The sequence below is a fragment of the Dermacentor albipictus genome, chromosome 6 (genome assembly GCF_038994185.2).
Source record: "Dermacentor albipictus isolate Rhodes 1998 colony chromosome 6, USDA_Dalb.pri_finalv2, whole genome shotgun sequence".
In the NCBI taxonomy this organism is placed as follows: Eukaryota; Metazoa; Arthropoda; class Arachnida; order Ixodida; family Ixodidae; genus Dermacentor; species Dermacentor albipictus.
Window position 1 is genome coordinate 66840556 of NC_091826.1, and position 14232 is coordinate 66854787.

At 46.6% G+C, this 14232-nt stretch overlaps 1 protein-coding gene and 1 pseudogene across 1 annotated transcript in view; both read right to left on the reverse strand.

Moving 5' to 3' along the window:
- The window catches only part of LOC139061144 (uncharacterized), a 182253-nt gene that overhangs the window by 18647 nt on the left and 149374 nt on the right, over positions 1-14232 (reverse strand). The gene's annotated exons all lie outside the window — the stretch shown is intronic.
- LOC135917373 (U2 spliceosomal RNA) lies at positions 7610-7786 on the reverse strand (annotated as a pseudogene).

Sequence of the window (14232 nt, forward strand, 5' to 3'; positions counted from 1 at the left end):
CGGGCACGTGCTTAAGGGCATTGCTGGTGACGCGTTTAGTCTGCTCATGTGCAAAAGCTGATCTACATTTGGTGCAATCATTAAAGAGTGCCGACAATTCGAGCAGGCCAAAAGCCGACGCGCCTCGCTATCATTCACCAGACTTCCCAATACTGCCGCGACGTCGACGTGTGAAGGTCAACCCGCACAGCAGCATGCGTCGCCATCCGAGGACGCAGTGCGACTCGTTAGACGTGAACTGGATGCGATGGCGCCCGCAGCTTTCTGCTCGCGTATCCCTGATGCTACGCCTTTTTCAGTTCCCCTCGTACATGCCATAGTTCACCAGGAACTTGAAAACATTGGCCTACACTCTGTCAGTGCTGTCGCCAACCCCAGAGCCAACGAACGCCCTTCTACTATTTTCACTCTACACCGACGGTTCTCTCCTCGCTATCGCAACACGACTGAATGGAGAATCGCGGACACCCAGCCGATGTGCTTCACCTCTCACAGCATTGGTCATGTCGCCCGATACTGTCGGAACTCGTTGCCCTCAACACCTCACACGCCGACCAGCCTGAGCCGTTTTAGTGGAAATGTCCGCAATGTTTCGCCTACCGCCAAGTCTAACAGCGCCGACAACTATGCTAGGAACACCTGGTACAGTCGCTCACCATCGCCGCACTGACACTAGTCTCGTTCACCGCAAACACGTCGCCTTTCGTCCCCTGCAGCTTGCGGTCTCACCCTTTCGGAAAACTAAGAAATGCAGCCGTCAGAGGTGGTGCTGCATTGCCTCCAATTTCAGTATATGCTATGTCTGTGCCCCCAAAGACAAGCGTCATAGACGTTAAAATAGACGGTGTACTTGTCCAAGCACTCGTCGACCCTGGATTCTACGTATCTTTTATGAGCGATACTAGCACATTAAAACTGTCTGCGAGCTCAACAGACACACAAGAAATTTTTTGACAGGGGTTCCCAGTGCCGGAAACTGAAGGTCGGTGATCGAGCGTTGATCCTGCTCCCAACAGATAACAGCAAATTGGTTGCGCAATGGAAGGGACCATTCGCGGTGACTAAAAAGAAGAATGAGTTTAATTAATGGCTGGACTTATGCCATTGTAAGAAGCTCTTTCACATAAATATGTTAAAACGCTACGAGGAACACTCTATCCCACCTTGTCAAGCTTCAGCGTTTGTCATCGTCGAAGAGGCAGAGAACGAAACACCGCTTCCCAGTTTTGAAATTGAACAGAGCAAAGGAATTGAGGCGATTAATATCTCCGATGAACTAGACAAGAGTAACCACGCCGCATCGTGGTGTAGACGGACCATCAGCCGCTGCAATATCTTTCGCAGGCTTAATATTTGAATCGCGGGGTGCTTCGCTGGAGCTTAGTCTTGCAGAAAGTTTTGTGCACCCGCCGTGGTTGCTCAGTGGCTATGGTGTTGCGCTGCTGAGCACGAGGTCGCGGGATCGAATCCCGGCCACGGCGGCCGCATTTCGGTGGGGGCGAAATGCGAAAACACCTGTGTACTTAGATTTAGGTGCACGGTAAAGTACCCCAGGTAGTCGAAATTTCCGGAGTCGTCCACTACGGCGTGCCTCATAATCAGAAAGTGGTTTTGGCACGTTAAACCCCATAATTTAATTTTTAAAGTTTTGTGCAGTCTGCTGCACAAAATCGTTCACGGATCATCTAACATTGAAGCGCCTATCTCGCTAACCACACCTACTGCGCGAGTAAACCGAAGTACTCACCCATTAAACATAGATCCCTTCGTTCCAAAAATAGATTGCTACAAGTTTTCTTTTTTTCCAAACACTGTTGAATTATGGAATACCTTAGATGATTCTCTGCGTTCATTGCCGACTAATCAATTTCAGAAAGAACTGCCTAGCCACGTTGGTTGACGTTAGGTTCATAAGATATGTAACCCACCTCTGCTATGTCTCTAAAATGAGATAGCAGCATTTGTAATCAAATAATAAAATAAATTGGTCTTCCGTGTGGAACAAAAGTATCTGGAAATGCAGATGCCGATTACATGAGCCGGCGCGACAGTACAGGCATTTCATTATAAATGCATAAACTCTGATCAGAGCAATTATCCTCCATGGACATTGGGGATCTACTTGAACTCTGAACACTTGTTCTTGTTTCTACTCTCGTGCATGTGTCTACCTGCAGTTTTTTTTAACAAAAAAAAACGTTCTTGAAGGGGGGAGGGTGCATTTGTGATATGATACGCACGACGTCGGACTTCTGTTGAGACGCTGTGTCGACGATTGCAACACACTCAAAGCAAAAGCCCGGAAAAAGAGAATAGCAGACAGGTGGACGAAAGCTGAAGAGGGAGAAGGAGGGAAAAAAGATGCGCGATGCACGAGGGGAGAGAGCGTGCGCTGCGTGGGCTGGAAAGACTGGCCACAAGGAGGCAGTGCTGGCTCGTGGAGCGGAAAAAGAACACCTTCTCTAGGCAGAACCAGGGGGTAGCCCTGCCATTCCAGGCGACCGGAACCTTCCTGGGATGTGCAAGGACGACGTTTCACGGTCGAGCTGAGCGTGATGGATGGAGCCGACTGCCAACCAGGCGACAAGACTCGGGCATGCGGCACAACCTGGGCCCCACTGACCATTGCTGGGCGCTGCTCCTGCGCCCGGGCCCGACCGACACTTCCCGGAGCACGCGCCTACGACCCATGCGCCAACGATACCTAAGTGCCGATCCAGCAGCCGGCCCTACTGACGTCTCCAGGAGAATGCAGCTGGGACCTGTTCGTCCGCCATGCTGGTCGCACCTACCAAGCGTCGCGTTGAGGCCAGCGTATAAAAGGGACCCGGCGCATCCTCAACAACGACCCCGCCATATGGGCCGACGCAATTTTTCTCGGTGAGCCTGCGTTTATACGATCATTGTGACTCCCACTTATTGCGTTGTTAATGGACCAAGTAGTGAAACGTGCAGAGCAACTCTATAGCTGTGATCGCGCCCTGCTTGTCGATTCTTGCCAGCTATGACGACGTTTTAATAGGAGTGCTCCTGCATGTAAATGCTGTAAATAAAGCTTCTTCAAAGTTATGAGAGTGCAGTGAGAAAAGATCGCATTTCGTCTTCAAAGGCTGTCTAATATTCGCACCAAGGTTGCCTTTGCGTGCAAGATATCCTCCCAAGAACCTGACCTAACAGACAAACACAAGCGCTGTGTGTGTGTCCCTTATCGTCCTCGTGTGAAAAAAGTCCCCGGGCTAAAACATCATATCAAGGTGGGAGACATTTCTTCCTTAAGTTCTCGAAGAGAAGACTATATTTTCTGTATGGCAGATCGGGAACAAACCTAGAAATTGAACATCTGCAAACGCACCTTTTGATCACCATCGTTCATGCCTGTCCTTACCCAGTGCGGAGTAGCAAGCTAGTTAAATCACTCCTTGTTTACCTATCGCTCATGTTACTTTCAATTTCACGAAAATGCCGCTCTCTCACCTACTAGCTATTGCTCGTTTCAAACTTATCAGGCAACACTGCGAAGGCTAGAGAGACTTCTCTTGGAGTTCGTAATCATGACCAAAAACAGTATAGCATCGCCCATGAAAACGATTCATTTATAAGCGTCAGGTAAACTGCTGTGACTTAACTCCCGAACGTATGGGTTTGCAAAATAAAACACCGATGTTACATTGAATGCGTGACAAACCTGAACCTGTGTACCACCGCACGGCGACCGGTGTATGCGAACAATGGTCACAGCGCGACACTCGCGCTCACGACGACAACTTAGCAGATCGCATGCTGGAAGCACATAAGAGACCAACAATGCGCGATTTGACGAAGCGTCAAAATGATGTAGTTACTCAGTAGAAAGTGGTGCAGATGAAACATGAATGCACTGAGGCACGCACGGAATCCCATAAGACCTTGTGTAACACCGAAATGTGCTTGCTTTGCTCCCGTAGTGCTGTTGTTGGGATAGGAAACGCAATGTTGTATACTTAATACTCTCAAATATCTTGCTTCGTAAGCTAAGCTCACACAACTTGGTAGACACAGGGAAATCATAACTTTGGTAATGTGCTACTCTGCGGTGCTGCTGTGCACAGCATAACAATGGCCAGAGTTACTGTTATCACTCCTAAAATTAAGTCTCCACTAGTTCGCATTCAGGCTTTACGCAAACAACTTTAATGAAAAGCTCAGCTCAGAATCTACACGACCCTTGCCAACTCGAGGACTGGTGCGCTTTCAGTTGATGTGGCCTTCAATGCTGTAGCTCAGTGCAAGGGTTTTGACTGCTGCATGGAGGACTCAAGTGTATAGGCCTACGTGATAATTCGGCGCTGCCAATACGCCATTCCTATGGCTCCAGGTAACGCCGATGGTGGTTAAGTGTTAGGAATACAAGATTCTAACCAGAACCTTTTATGCCGGCCGAGGTCTACTGCTGGAATCAGCAGACTTGATGCGCGAAATTGTCACCCAAATGAATAAGCGATTTGCACTACTATCATTTTAAATGTTTCCCTCAACGCAGGCCGCATGTGTGAAATTGCATCCTGCGAGTACTCAAGGACTATTCGCTACGGTAAAGTATCCTGGGATTATAGCACCAGTTCTTGTATCTCCTTGTACGTGTGACTACGCAAAATGTGTTCGAATTCTGATTATTCGTTTACAAAGCCGTTTCTATGAAATGGTGTGCAAGGCTAATTGTGTTACTGTCTTATGTTTACGCGCTAATTTTGGCAGCAAAGTGTCGCATTTGCTAAGAACTAGGCCTGTCTTGAGCATTTAGCCACATAAATTCCGCGATATGTTCGATAGTAGTTATTGGTCAAACCGTTTTTCATTGAAATGTTGTAACCCAAGGCACATCCGTATTTCATCCACCGCGTTTGCTTGGTTGCGGTGACGTCGAGGCCGACGCTCAACGCAGGGACGTGCGTCTAAGAGCAGCACTCTAAAAGTGATTTCTACTTTTCAATGGATTTAGAAAGGATCTCTCGAGCTAAAGCATTCTCAAGCCTACGCACCGTGCGCAAAAGCATTGAAGACGCTGCCTCACATATCGTCGTATTTCCACACCGCAGTCAAGAGAAGGGGCTCTCGCTGTCCTGAATGAAAACGTCTATACTTGGCAATGAGTACTAACTACACCAAGTTTCCCGGGCACTCTTCTCATGATTCGTTTACAAACCAATAACAGAGGTAAGAAAGGACGCAGCATCAGCAGCGAGAACGTTGTAATTAGAGTGGATAGGGAGAAGTTGGGACGTGTAGTGGGAGCACACAAAGAATTATCGCTCATGATCCGGATAGCACGCTTGCCGTCTCTCTAATTAAAAGGACCGGATGGCACCAAACACAGTGCCGCCTGAAGTTAAATTCATGTAATCTATTAGTGGTGTACAGTACGGGCCGCGTAAGTTGTCCTAGACTAGGTCATTCATCGCTAACACAAATTCAACATCTCTCACTTTCATATTTCGCATAAACAGAGATCGGCTTGTATTCGTTAGACTATTTAAACGGCGAGTTCATTCTATTGTACTTTGGAAGAGCATGGTACTGCATCATGGCATATGTCAATGGAGCCATTTGCGTATTACACCTCCTAACGTACACAATCTCGAAAAGCCCGCGTAGATGCTCTGGCTAAACAGCAGTTGTCGTCTGAGTGTGTGATTAGCATTAGGGGTAAGCATAAAATTCGATTGTGAGGGTTAAGATTACCAAACTTCCTTCGTGTCCTTTAAGGCAAGGTCTCAAAGTAATGTAAAAGAAACACTACCAGATTTCATCCCATGATGAAAAATAAGCAGGAAATTAGTTGTAGGGCTAGCTGGTGCTTGCTTAACAACATATAACTGCGCGAAAGTACAGATATGAAGGCGACACACATACACACCTCAGAGGCACCATCAATGAAATATAAGTATGAATAAGGACGATTAACAATCAATATCCACTTTGATGGGGTTAGGATTGAAGTAATCTAGCAACAGAACATTTCGCCGCTACCTAAAGGCCCTGGCCGCTAAGCCACAACGCTGGGTGAATTAAGAATATTGACACCATATGGTCACCAACGGCAGGAAAAAAAGGTAAAGTCTATAGTGGTTTTTGCGGTTTTAGTTTCGTTGTTCCGGTCTTCGTCGAAGTGTGGAGTTCTCCGGAAGATGATAGGCAGGTGCGGTCAAATGCAGACAGGAACCGATATAGACCACATGAGCAAGACATGCTTACAGGTAAACGTCTACATGTAAATACATGGCAGATTAAAAACGTCAATTACAATTCTTCAACTTTCCTAATGACTGTTAGTGCCAAGACTACTATACGAAGCCCTGGTGATCAATCTGCCGTTCTGATTTTATCCCAGTCTGGTAAATACATTTTGTACGATTATGCATCCATGGAAGAAAAAAGAGCGGTAGCGCCATATTATTTTTCGTTGCTGAGTTATAGACTAGTATATTTGATAGTTTTATTTTCTGAAATATCGCGATTTTTGGTCTTTTTATACAAAGATTGACGGCCTAATTCACAAATGCGCTTCAACAGTCGCTAGGATAATATGTTTATTCCTAGAAAACAAACGTGAACAAATTCAGTGCATTGGTAGGTGAAGAAAAATTCACGGACAATAATCTTTAATTGCAACATTTGAGCGCAGCAGTTTAGGTGTTCGCAATTCGCGAAATTTAGATGCAGGTATAGTTAGAGGCCACTTTTTATTTTCGACACACACTCCTTCTTGAAGACACACTCCATCCGCAGTGTTTGATGGTTGTGAAGCAAGCCTTGTGGGCGGAGAAATGAACGGATACATGTACGGACGCATCGCAAAGACTCCGCTTCTGCGGCCCTGAGCCTCTGCTAGGACAGCTGGTTTAGCAGCAGCGGCAGATAATGAACTTCCACTTATTGCATCGCTCATTGTTCAGAAAGAAGGCGTGAACTTTAGAACGTGTGGCTCACGCGGAGCGCATTGGCTAGCGGCTGCCGCGCAGGCGAATTAGCGCATGCGCAGTGGGTCCGAAGCCGACGACAACGCTTTGTTTCCATACGTTGTGTTGGTGGACGCGCTCGCGGCATGCCTTAGCAATGACGTCTCCGCAACCGGGCTACGGATGATGCTGATGATGGGAATCTAATCGCATCCCCATTGAAAAGTGGCGAGGGGAAATCGTCCCCTAGCCTGCTTGAGTTTCTCAGGTATGCTATCCATGCGTTTCCTTCTAGCATTCCTGTATATATCTCTTTATTGTTCTTTATACACCTCCATAAAAGGTAGACAACAACCGGGGAAGTAAGCAGACTAAAGTAAAGTTAATAGAAAAAAGACGTTTCGGCTCCCACAAAGGAGCCTTGTTCGCAGGTGAAAGGAACGAATGTGTCTAAGCAGTTCGCGTAAATCAGATTCGACATGTGACGCAGGCTACGCGCGTACACTGATGGTAGTTCGTCATTGTTCCTGTTTCGAGTGCGCGGTGTAGTCTGAACCATCAGTGACTAAAGATAAAGGCGTCGACGTAGTCCTTTTACAGAGAAGCTGTATGTGGCTAGGTTCCGGAAAAAGCTGCGTGTGTCTATCGAGCCGTGTAGATCCAGAATTTCTCCCCATACATGGGCCGATGCCGAATATTGTGCAATACCGGAATGCCCCGCGGTGGAGGTGAAGCAGGCTTTACGCAATCCGCCAACTTGCGAAAATAACTTTAATACCTTAGGTCCAAATACAACCGTATCATATATTAGGCTGATAAGAACTGATACGGCTTTGACGCGCGTCGGCCATGTCTACGTTCGCACCGCCCTCTCTTAGTCGGCGTTCCAAGCGCTTACCTGTCTGCTTTCCTTTCACTCTGCCGTCCTGGCGCTCCCGCAATCGTGCTGCCAGCCAGAACCACGAGGCGGAAACGAATGCGAACCGTCCATGTAGCCCGATCCCGCAAACATGTCACTGGAGCCGCGGCCAGGTTTCAGAGGGAGTGTGTGGGGAACCAATTTTCTGGGCCCTGTGCTGTGCGTGATATCTTGTGATTTTGGAGTGGTTTCACCAGCATTAATCCACTGTGGGACGTCGACCAACGGACAATCGCCTTGGTTACGGTGAATCAGTGTGTGCCCTCGGAGTGCGGTGAGTTTCGTGCCTGTTCTACGTGCCGTGATTCGGTAGTAAAAGGTGTCGTGCCGCGTTTTTCAACAATACGTGGCTTTGTATACCCCCCGGTGCCTAATCATCTTTCAAAGTTCAACGTTGTGGAGAAGCGACTAGTCACGCTTTGCTTTCTATTTATGAGCAAACGGCGTTTGACGCACAGCAGTGGAGAGTTCGCCATTAGCTGGCCCACATACAGAGCTTCGATAATCATCCTCCTTCACAGAGTGGAATGTCAGTTAATTTTTTTTTTCTATGGCAAGGACGCCTTCCTTCTTCCAGTTGAGGGAGTGGCTTCCTGAAGCGGTATGCCAAGCCAAAGCACTGACTTTCACAGTTTCTTTCCTCACGTCATAATTGGGCTATTTAAGAATCCTTTCGAAGTTATCAGTTTCGCCAGTATACACTTAGTCACATTCCGTGGATGGGACAGCGTACGCAATACCTGGAAATTTTCGTTTTGATAATTTGTCCTTAACCCTAACGAGCTATTGTCGCCGTTGCTGCTTTGGCACGTGTGCCACGTGAATATTGTAAGAACGCAGAATACGGCATAAATCTTCAATTATGGACGGGATATATAATATTACGGCGCACTTTTGACCGGACGCCGCGCAGGTTTATCTTTCAAAAGCATATCAGAAAGAATTTTGATAAACACAGGCTGGTAATTCTCGCCGTACCACGCTTGCGTCGGCTGTGTAGTCTTTTTGTCTCGAGCAGATTTTCTCGGCGTGTCTTAAAATAGTGGAAACCACTACCCTTTTATGAGAAACTGGTTGCCTAGAAACGGAATGCAAGCAGCGCCCTGTCTGTGTTGGCTTTCTGAAAACGATAACTTACAAAGAAGACGCCTTTCTTTCTATCAGCACATCAAGGAACGGTAGCTTGCCGTCAATTCCTCTTACACCGTGAACTGGATCGCTGCATCCATGCTGTTGAAGTGCGAAATGAACGACTGATCTGATTTGTGGATGATGTAGAAACAGCGCTCGTGTTGTCCAGTTGCAATCCTTCTACCTTCTTCCGTTTTTGTTCTTTCCTCGCATCATTGCTTTACCCTGCAGAAATGTTCCACCATGGATGCAGAAACGATCGCCTATGTAGCGAAAAAAAAACTGCCTACAGGGCAGGGCTAAATGAAGAGAGGGTTTGATTCGCAAGTGCTTCTATTTTTAAAATTGCGTCGCTTACCGATATCGAAGCTCCCAAAGCCGTTCCGTGGACCTGTGTGTAGTAATTCCTTTAGAACCCAAAGTACGTGTCGGACAAACAGAACTGCAATAACCGAGCTAGGTCCGGTGCATCGACAGGCGATCTTTCGGGTAGAGTTGCATGCCACTCCAGAGCGGTCTTTCATACAGCCGCAGCCAGTTGCGTTGGCACACTTGTGAAAAGCGATTTTACGTCAAAACAGAGGAAAAAATTGCTTTCATAAGGAAATGGCGACAATCGATGCTCAATGTTAAGGACAAATTAAGAAAAAGAGAAATTACCAGGTGTTGCGTACGCTGTCCCATGCTCGTATTGTGTCTACGTGAAAACTGGCGAAACTGCTGAATCTGAAAGGAGCACAATTATGACCTTAGGAAAGGAACTATGAACGCCAGTGCTTTGGCATAGCATGCGGCTTTAGAGGCCAACGCAATCGACTTGAGTAAAGCACGTGTGCGTGATAGAGAAAAAAAATACTATTTTGGCGTCTTTATCTTGAGCCACTCATGATCCAGACTGCACCGCGCAGTCGGTGCAGTCGGGCGTGCATAACGTGTTTACGCCTATTTAAGACAACTGCTCGAACACAGTTGTTCCTTTCACAAACAAGGCTCCCGGGTGGGAACCAAAATGTCTTCTTTTCTTCTATGACATTTACTTCGAACAGCATTGAGCCCTGAATTTTGTCTACCTTTTACCCATGTTTCATCCTGACCACACGGGCTTCAGTCAAACTTTATACTTCACATAACTACCTATTACCATGGCCTATGCCTGCAATGGATTTGGTCATATCAGTCACTTCTCTGCTTTTTTGCTGACCGCTGACCGGTTGATACTTCCGTCTACTTTAACTTGAAGCATGTGTGGAATTTGCGCGTTACGTACTGGTTTCGCTGGGTGAATCCTTACGTCTTCCGTTAGGATGTCTTGACTGGTGAACGGATTTTACAGCGAAGCTGTGTGCCTCTACCGTCCAAGGAAATTTTCGTGTCATTGTTGTAAGCAAGTACTCCCCGTACGTGGGCAGATCCCTATGATATTGCATTACCGGCCCGACCCGCAGCGGAGGTGAAGCAGGCGCTAAGCACTCCCCATACGTGGGCCGATCCCGAATACAGTGCAATGCCGGGTCGAACTGCGGTGGAGGTGCAGTTCGCCATTAAGGGGTCCACATACACAGCTTTGCTGGTCATCTTCACAGAGGAGAAGGGCACTGAGTTTTTTGCTGGAACACACGCATGCCTCATCTAACTGCGAACATTTGCTCCCGTATGTGTTGGTCCTTAGGCGACCAGTTCAAGCCGCAAATAGCAACGTACTTCCATTCGCGTTATCGTACATAATTTTCCTTCTATCTTTTTTTTTTCTGATTCTTGAATGTCTTTACAGTCTGTTTTTGTTTCCATTCTTTGCATACCATTAGCTGTCTCTGTTTCTATTACTTTCTATATGACTACTCCTGGTTGTCTATCTACACTTTAAGTGAACCTGTGATTGGTTGCGAACTTTCCTGACCTCTTCCTACATTGTGTCTATGATTCTTAGGTACAGATACTTGTACACTTTAGCAATCCGTCTATTTTGATTCATGTTCCTGATCCTTTCTTCAAAACCAATTTCGCTCTGTGCTTCTCTGACTACAAACGAGGCCCAACCCATCTCTCCCTGCACTGCCTCCTTTGTGGGGTCCCTAAGTAATCCGGCCCATTATTCGTTGGGTAATATCCAGCCCAGGCAATATGTCCCATTTTAGGCACAGAAAGCCATTTGCGAATGTGAGCACTGACACCATGACCCCTTCCCAGATTCTGTGCACCACCTCTGTTAGTTGTAGCCCCCGAGTGCCACTTGTTTCATTATTGCGGCATTCTGCTTCCCTTTCATTTTTCAGATTATCTTGATGGGTGCTTGTGCAAGCCTTTCCTTCATCTATGTGTACACCGATGTATTAAGTTTGCTTGACTATGGGCATGACTTGATTCTGAATGGACGCCGCGTAGTTACTCACCTCTTGATCAATTCGCGATTCTTGAGTGCTAAATTTAAGGCGCAGATGTGTCGCTGATATGCCACACATATTTGCATGTACCTGTATACCTTGCATCGTCCACTTTTAGCACTTTGTTGTCCGCATACATCAGAGCGGGAACCTTCTCCTGCATTATTTGTACATTACGCGTGTGGGATATATCACATCTTAATAGAGTGTTCTCCACCTGTATTTCTATGCCCTTAACATAAAACGTGAATGAAAATGGAGGCAGAGAGCATCCTTGGTTTAGCCCTTGGCGAATTTATGCTTCTTCATTAGAATTAGGACTTTCCTATACAATTTTCACTCGGTTGTCCTTATATATCTCCCTCAGCAGCTATATGAAATCGTCTTGTATGCATTCGTGATTGAGAATATCTCATAAGAGCTACCTGTCTTCGCTTCCGTACGCTCCCTTTATATCTAGAAATGCTATCCATAAAGGTCAATTCTCAGCCACTGAAATTTTGATGCACTTAGCTTGGTCAGAAATGTTATCTTTAAAGCGCCTGCTCGACTAAACCCATTGTATACATCCCCTAGTACATTATTTCTTTCCAGCCATTTCGACAGTTCTAATCTTATGACTTGCATCATCAGTTTATACAGCACCGAGGTTACTGTAGCGGCCCTGTACGACGGCGTCCTATACTTATCACATTTGCCTTTTAGATGAGGCTCACCTTGCTTTCAAGAGATCCAACTAAAATTTTCTTCGTTTTAATCACTTTATCAATAGAATTAGCCAGCGTTTCCTTGCTCTTTCGACCGAGGTTATTGGTTAACTGTATTCAGACGTCATTGGATCCTCTGGCGGTGTTATTAGGGACCCCTTCTTGTATTTTTCTTTTTGAGTAAACGTTTTCTACGGTATATTGTTATTATGTCTGAGGCATCTTTGTTTATGCTGAATCTCTTTTGGTACAGAACCATGCTTTCTTTTGTGCAGAAGTTAGCCAGAACAGTGACTGTTATGTACCACAGTGCATGTTCTCATTTGAAGACGTTGCCGTCTTCATCCCTTATAGCTGCCTGAAATTTTTTTTTTACACGGCGCACGCTACTATGGCACCATCTCGTCGCGGGTCACCGACGTTTAGCACGTCTCGGGCGGCACTCCGCTTTCCTCCAAAGCCCCTTAAGCTTCGTAAAGTGGAACCACGCTTTGAAGAAAGCCGCCCCCATTCTCGCGCGCTCTGGTCGAGGCCGACGCTGCGTCGCCATTCGCCTAATCGCATCACGTGGGCCCTCGTGCCGGCTTCGTTTGTTTGCAGTCGCGCTTCAGCGCCATTTTTGGTTGAGAAGCGTCTGCGGAGTCGCGACCCCGCAGACCCTTCTGTGTTGATTTGGTTTGCGAACGCCTTGAACTTTTGTGGCAAGTGCAACGTCGCTTTATGGCATTTTCTATCACCATAACCTGCTGGAGTTCCATATGCCAAAATAGATTCAGCAAGGACAAGAAGCTCTTCTCGATACCGTGCGGTAAGCGCTACCGGTTAGGAAGAAAGACATGGATCAGTCAAATTGGGAGGGAGACCATCAGACCAAGATTCTCCACACGACTATAAGAGGTAGTTGCGAGTCTCTCATACTATAGTCCTACGTGACGTGTACTTTGTTTATATAAATAGTATGGTCGTATTTGGTGCGCTTAATCATATTGCATGCCAACAGGCTTGAATTCGCGGGCACGCAAGGCTACGTGCGAAAACGTGATTACGAAACCTTTAGGATTCAGCGCAATCCTTTTGACAAAATTTGAAGCTCGAGTGTGAAAACTCATCTTTGGAAAACAACTGTCTGCTTTTTGTAGTTACCAACTGGCCTTCTTTGGAGTGAATAGCTTCGTTTGCCTCTTGTGTTTATGTTTGTCATTGGCGGTCGCCCGGTGGACATGCCATACAAAGGAAAATTGTGCGTGCCCTCCCGAAACCTCGTTCGTCGCTACACGACAGCACCATAAGTGTTAGAGACGTACGTGTTAATTCTTGTCAATTTTAAAGTGTGTGTAGGTTAAGATGCGGCTGTGGAGCACTCGCAAAGAAAACGTGCGGTCGCCCGCTTTTTTACAGGCTGATATAGCCGCTCTACTGTTAGCTCGTTCGACCACTTGTCTTGGAAACTCAGGTAATGCGACAGCAAATGGTGCCTCAATTCAACGACTGCATCATTTCACTTACCGCAATTTCGGCCACGTCATAGCGCTGCAATTCATTGCGCGGGCACCACTTTACTATAGTCCTATCTCACTGTCCACTGTTATCGAAAAATTGGCCGTCTGGCATTACGGCACCAAAATCTACAGGCACCAGAGTTGATGGCGCCACCCACGACCATTAAAGAGAATCGAACCCACGAGGTTTGGTGATAGTCTAACCCGTTACCATTGATGGTAGTCAAACCCTCGATCTTTAGTGCGACAAAACTCCTATGGCACTAAAATTGATGACGCCACCATTGATAGACAAGCCCGCGGCCTATATAGTACGAGTGGAAACCACGACCGTCGTGTTTGAATAAGGTGAAGTTAATTATTACGCAGTAATTAAAATAGTGTCATTTAGGGCGCTTGAATTCAAGGCATTTGTGGGGAGAAACCAAGTAATAGGAAGAAACGACGCATTCGAATGAGAATGCCAATGAGTGACATTCTCATTCATTCAGACTGTCATATTTTTAGATAGGAACCCCCGCGTTGAACCTTTCCCAAATTTACGCACCTTTTGAACGTGAGCACTAATTCCTTGTGAACTCCCGCGCAAAACCATTGATGGCGCATCCACGCGTTCCGTCGTACTCTCGCATCACAGACCAGAGAGAAGGTTCTCGCTGT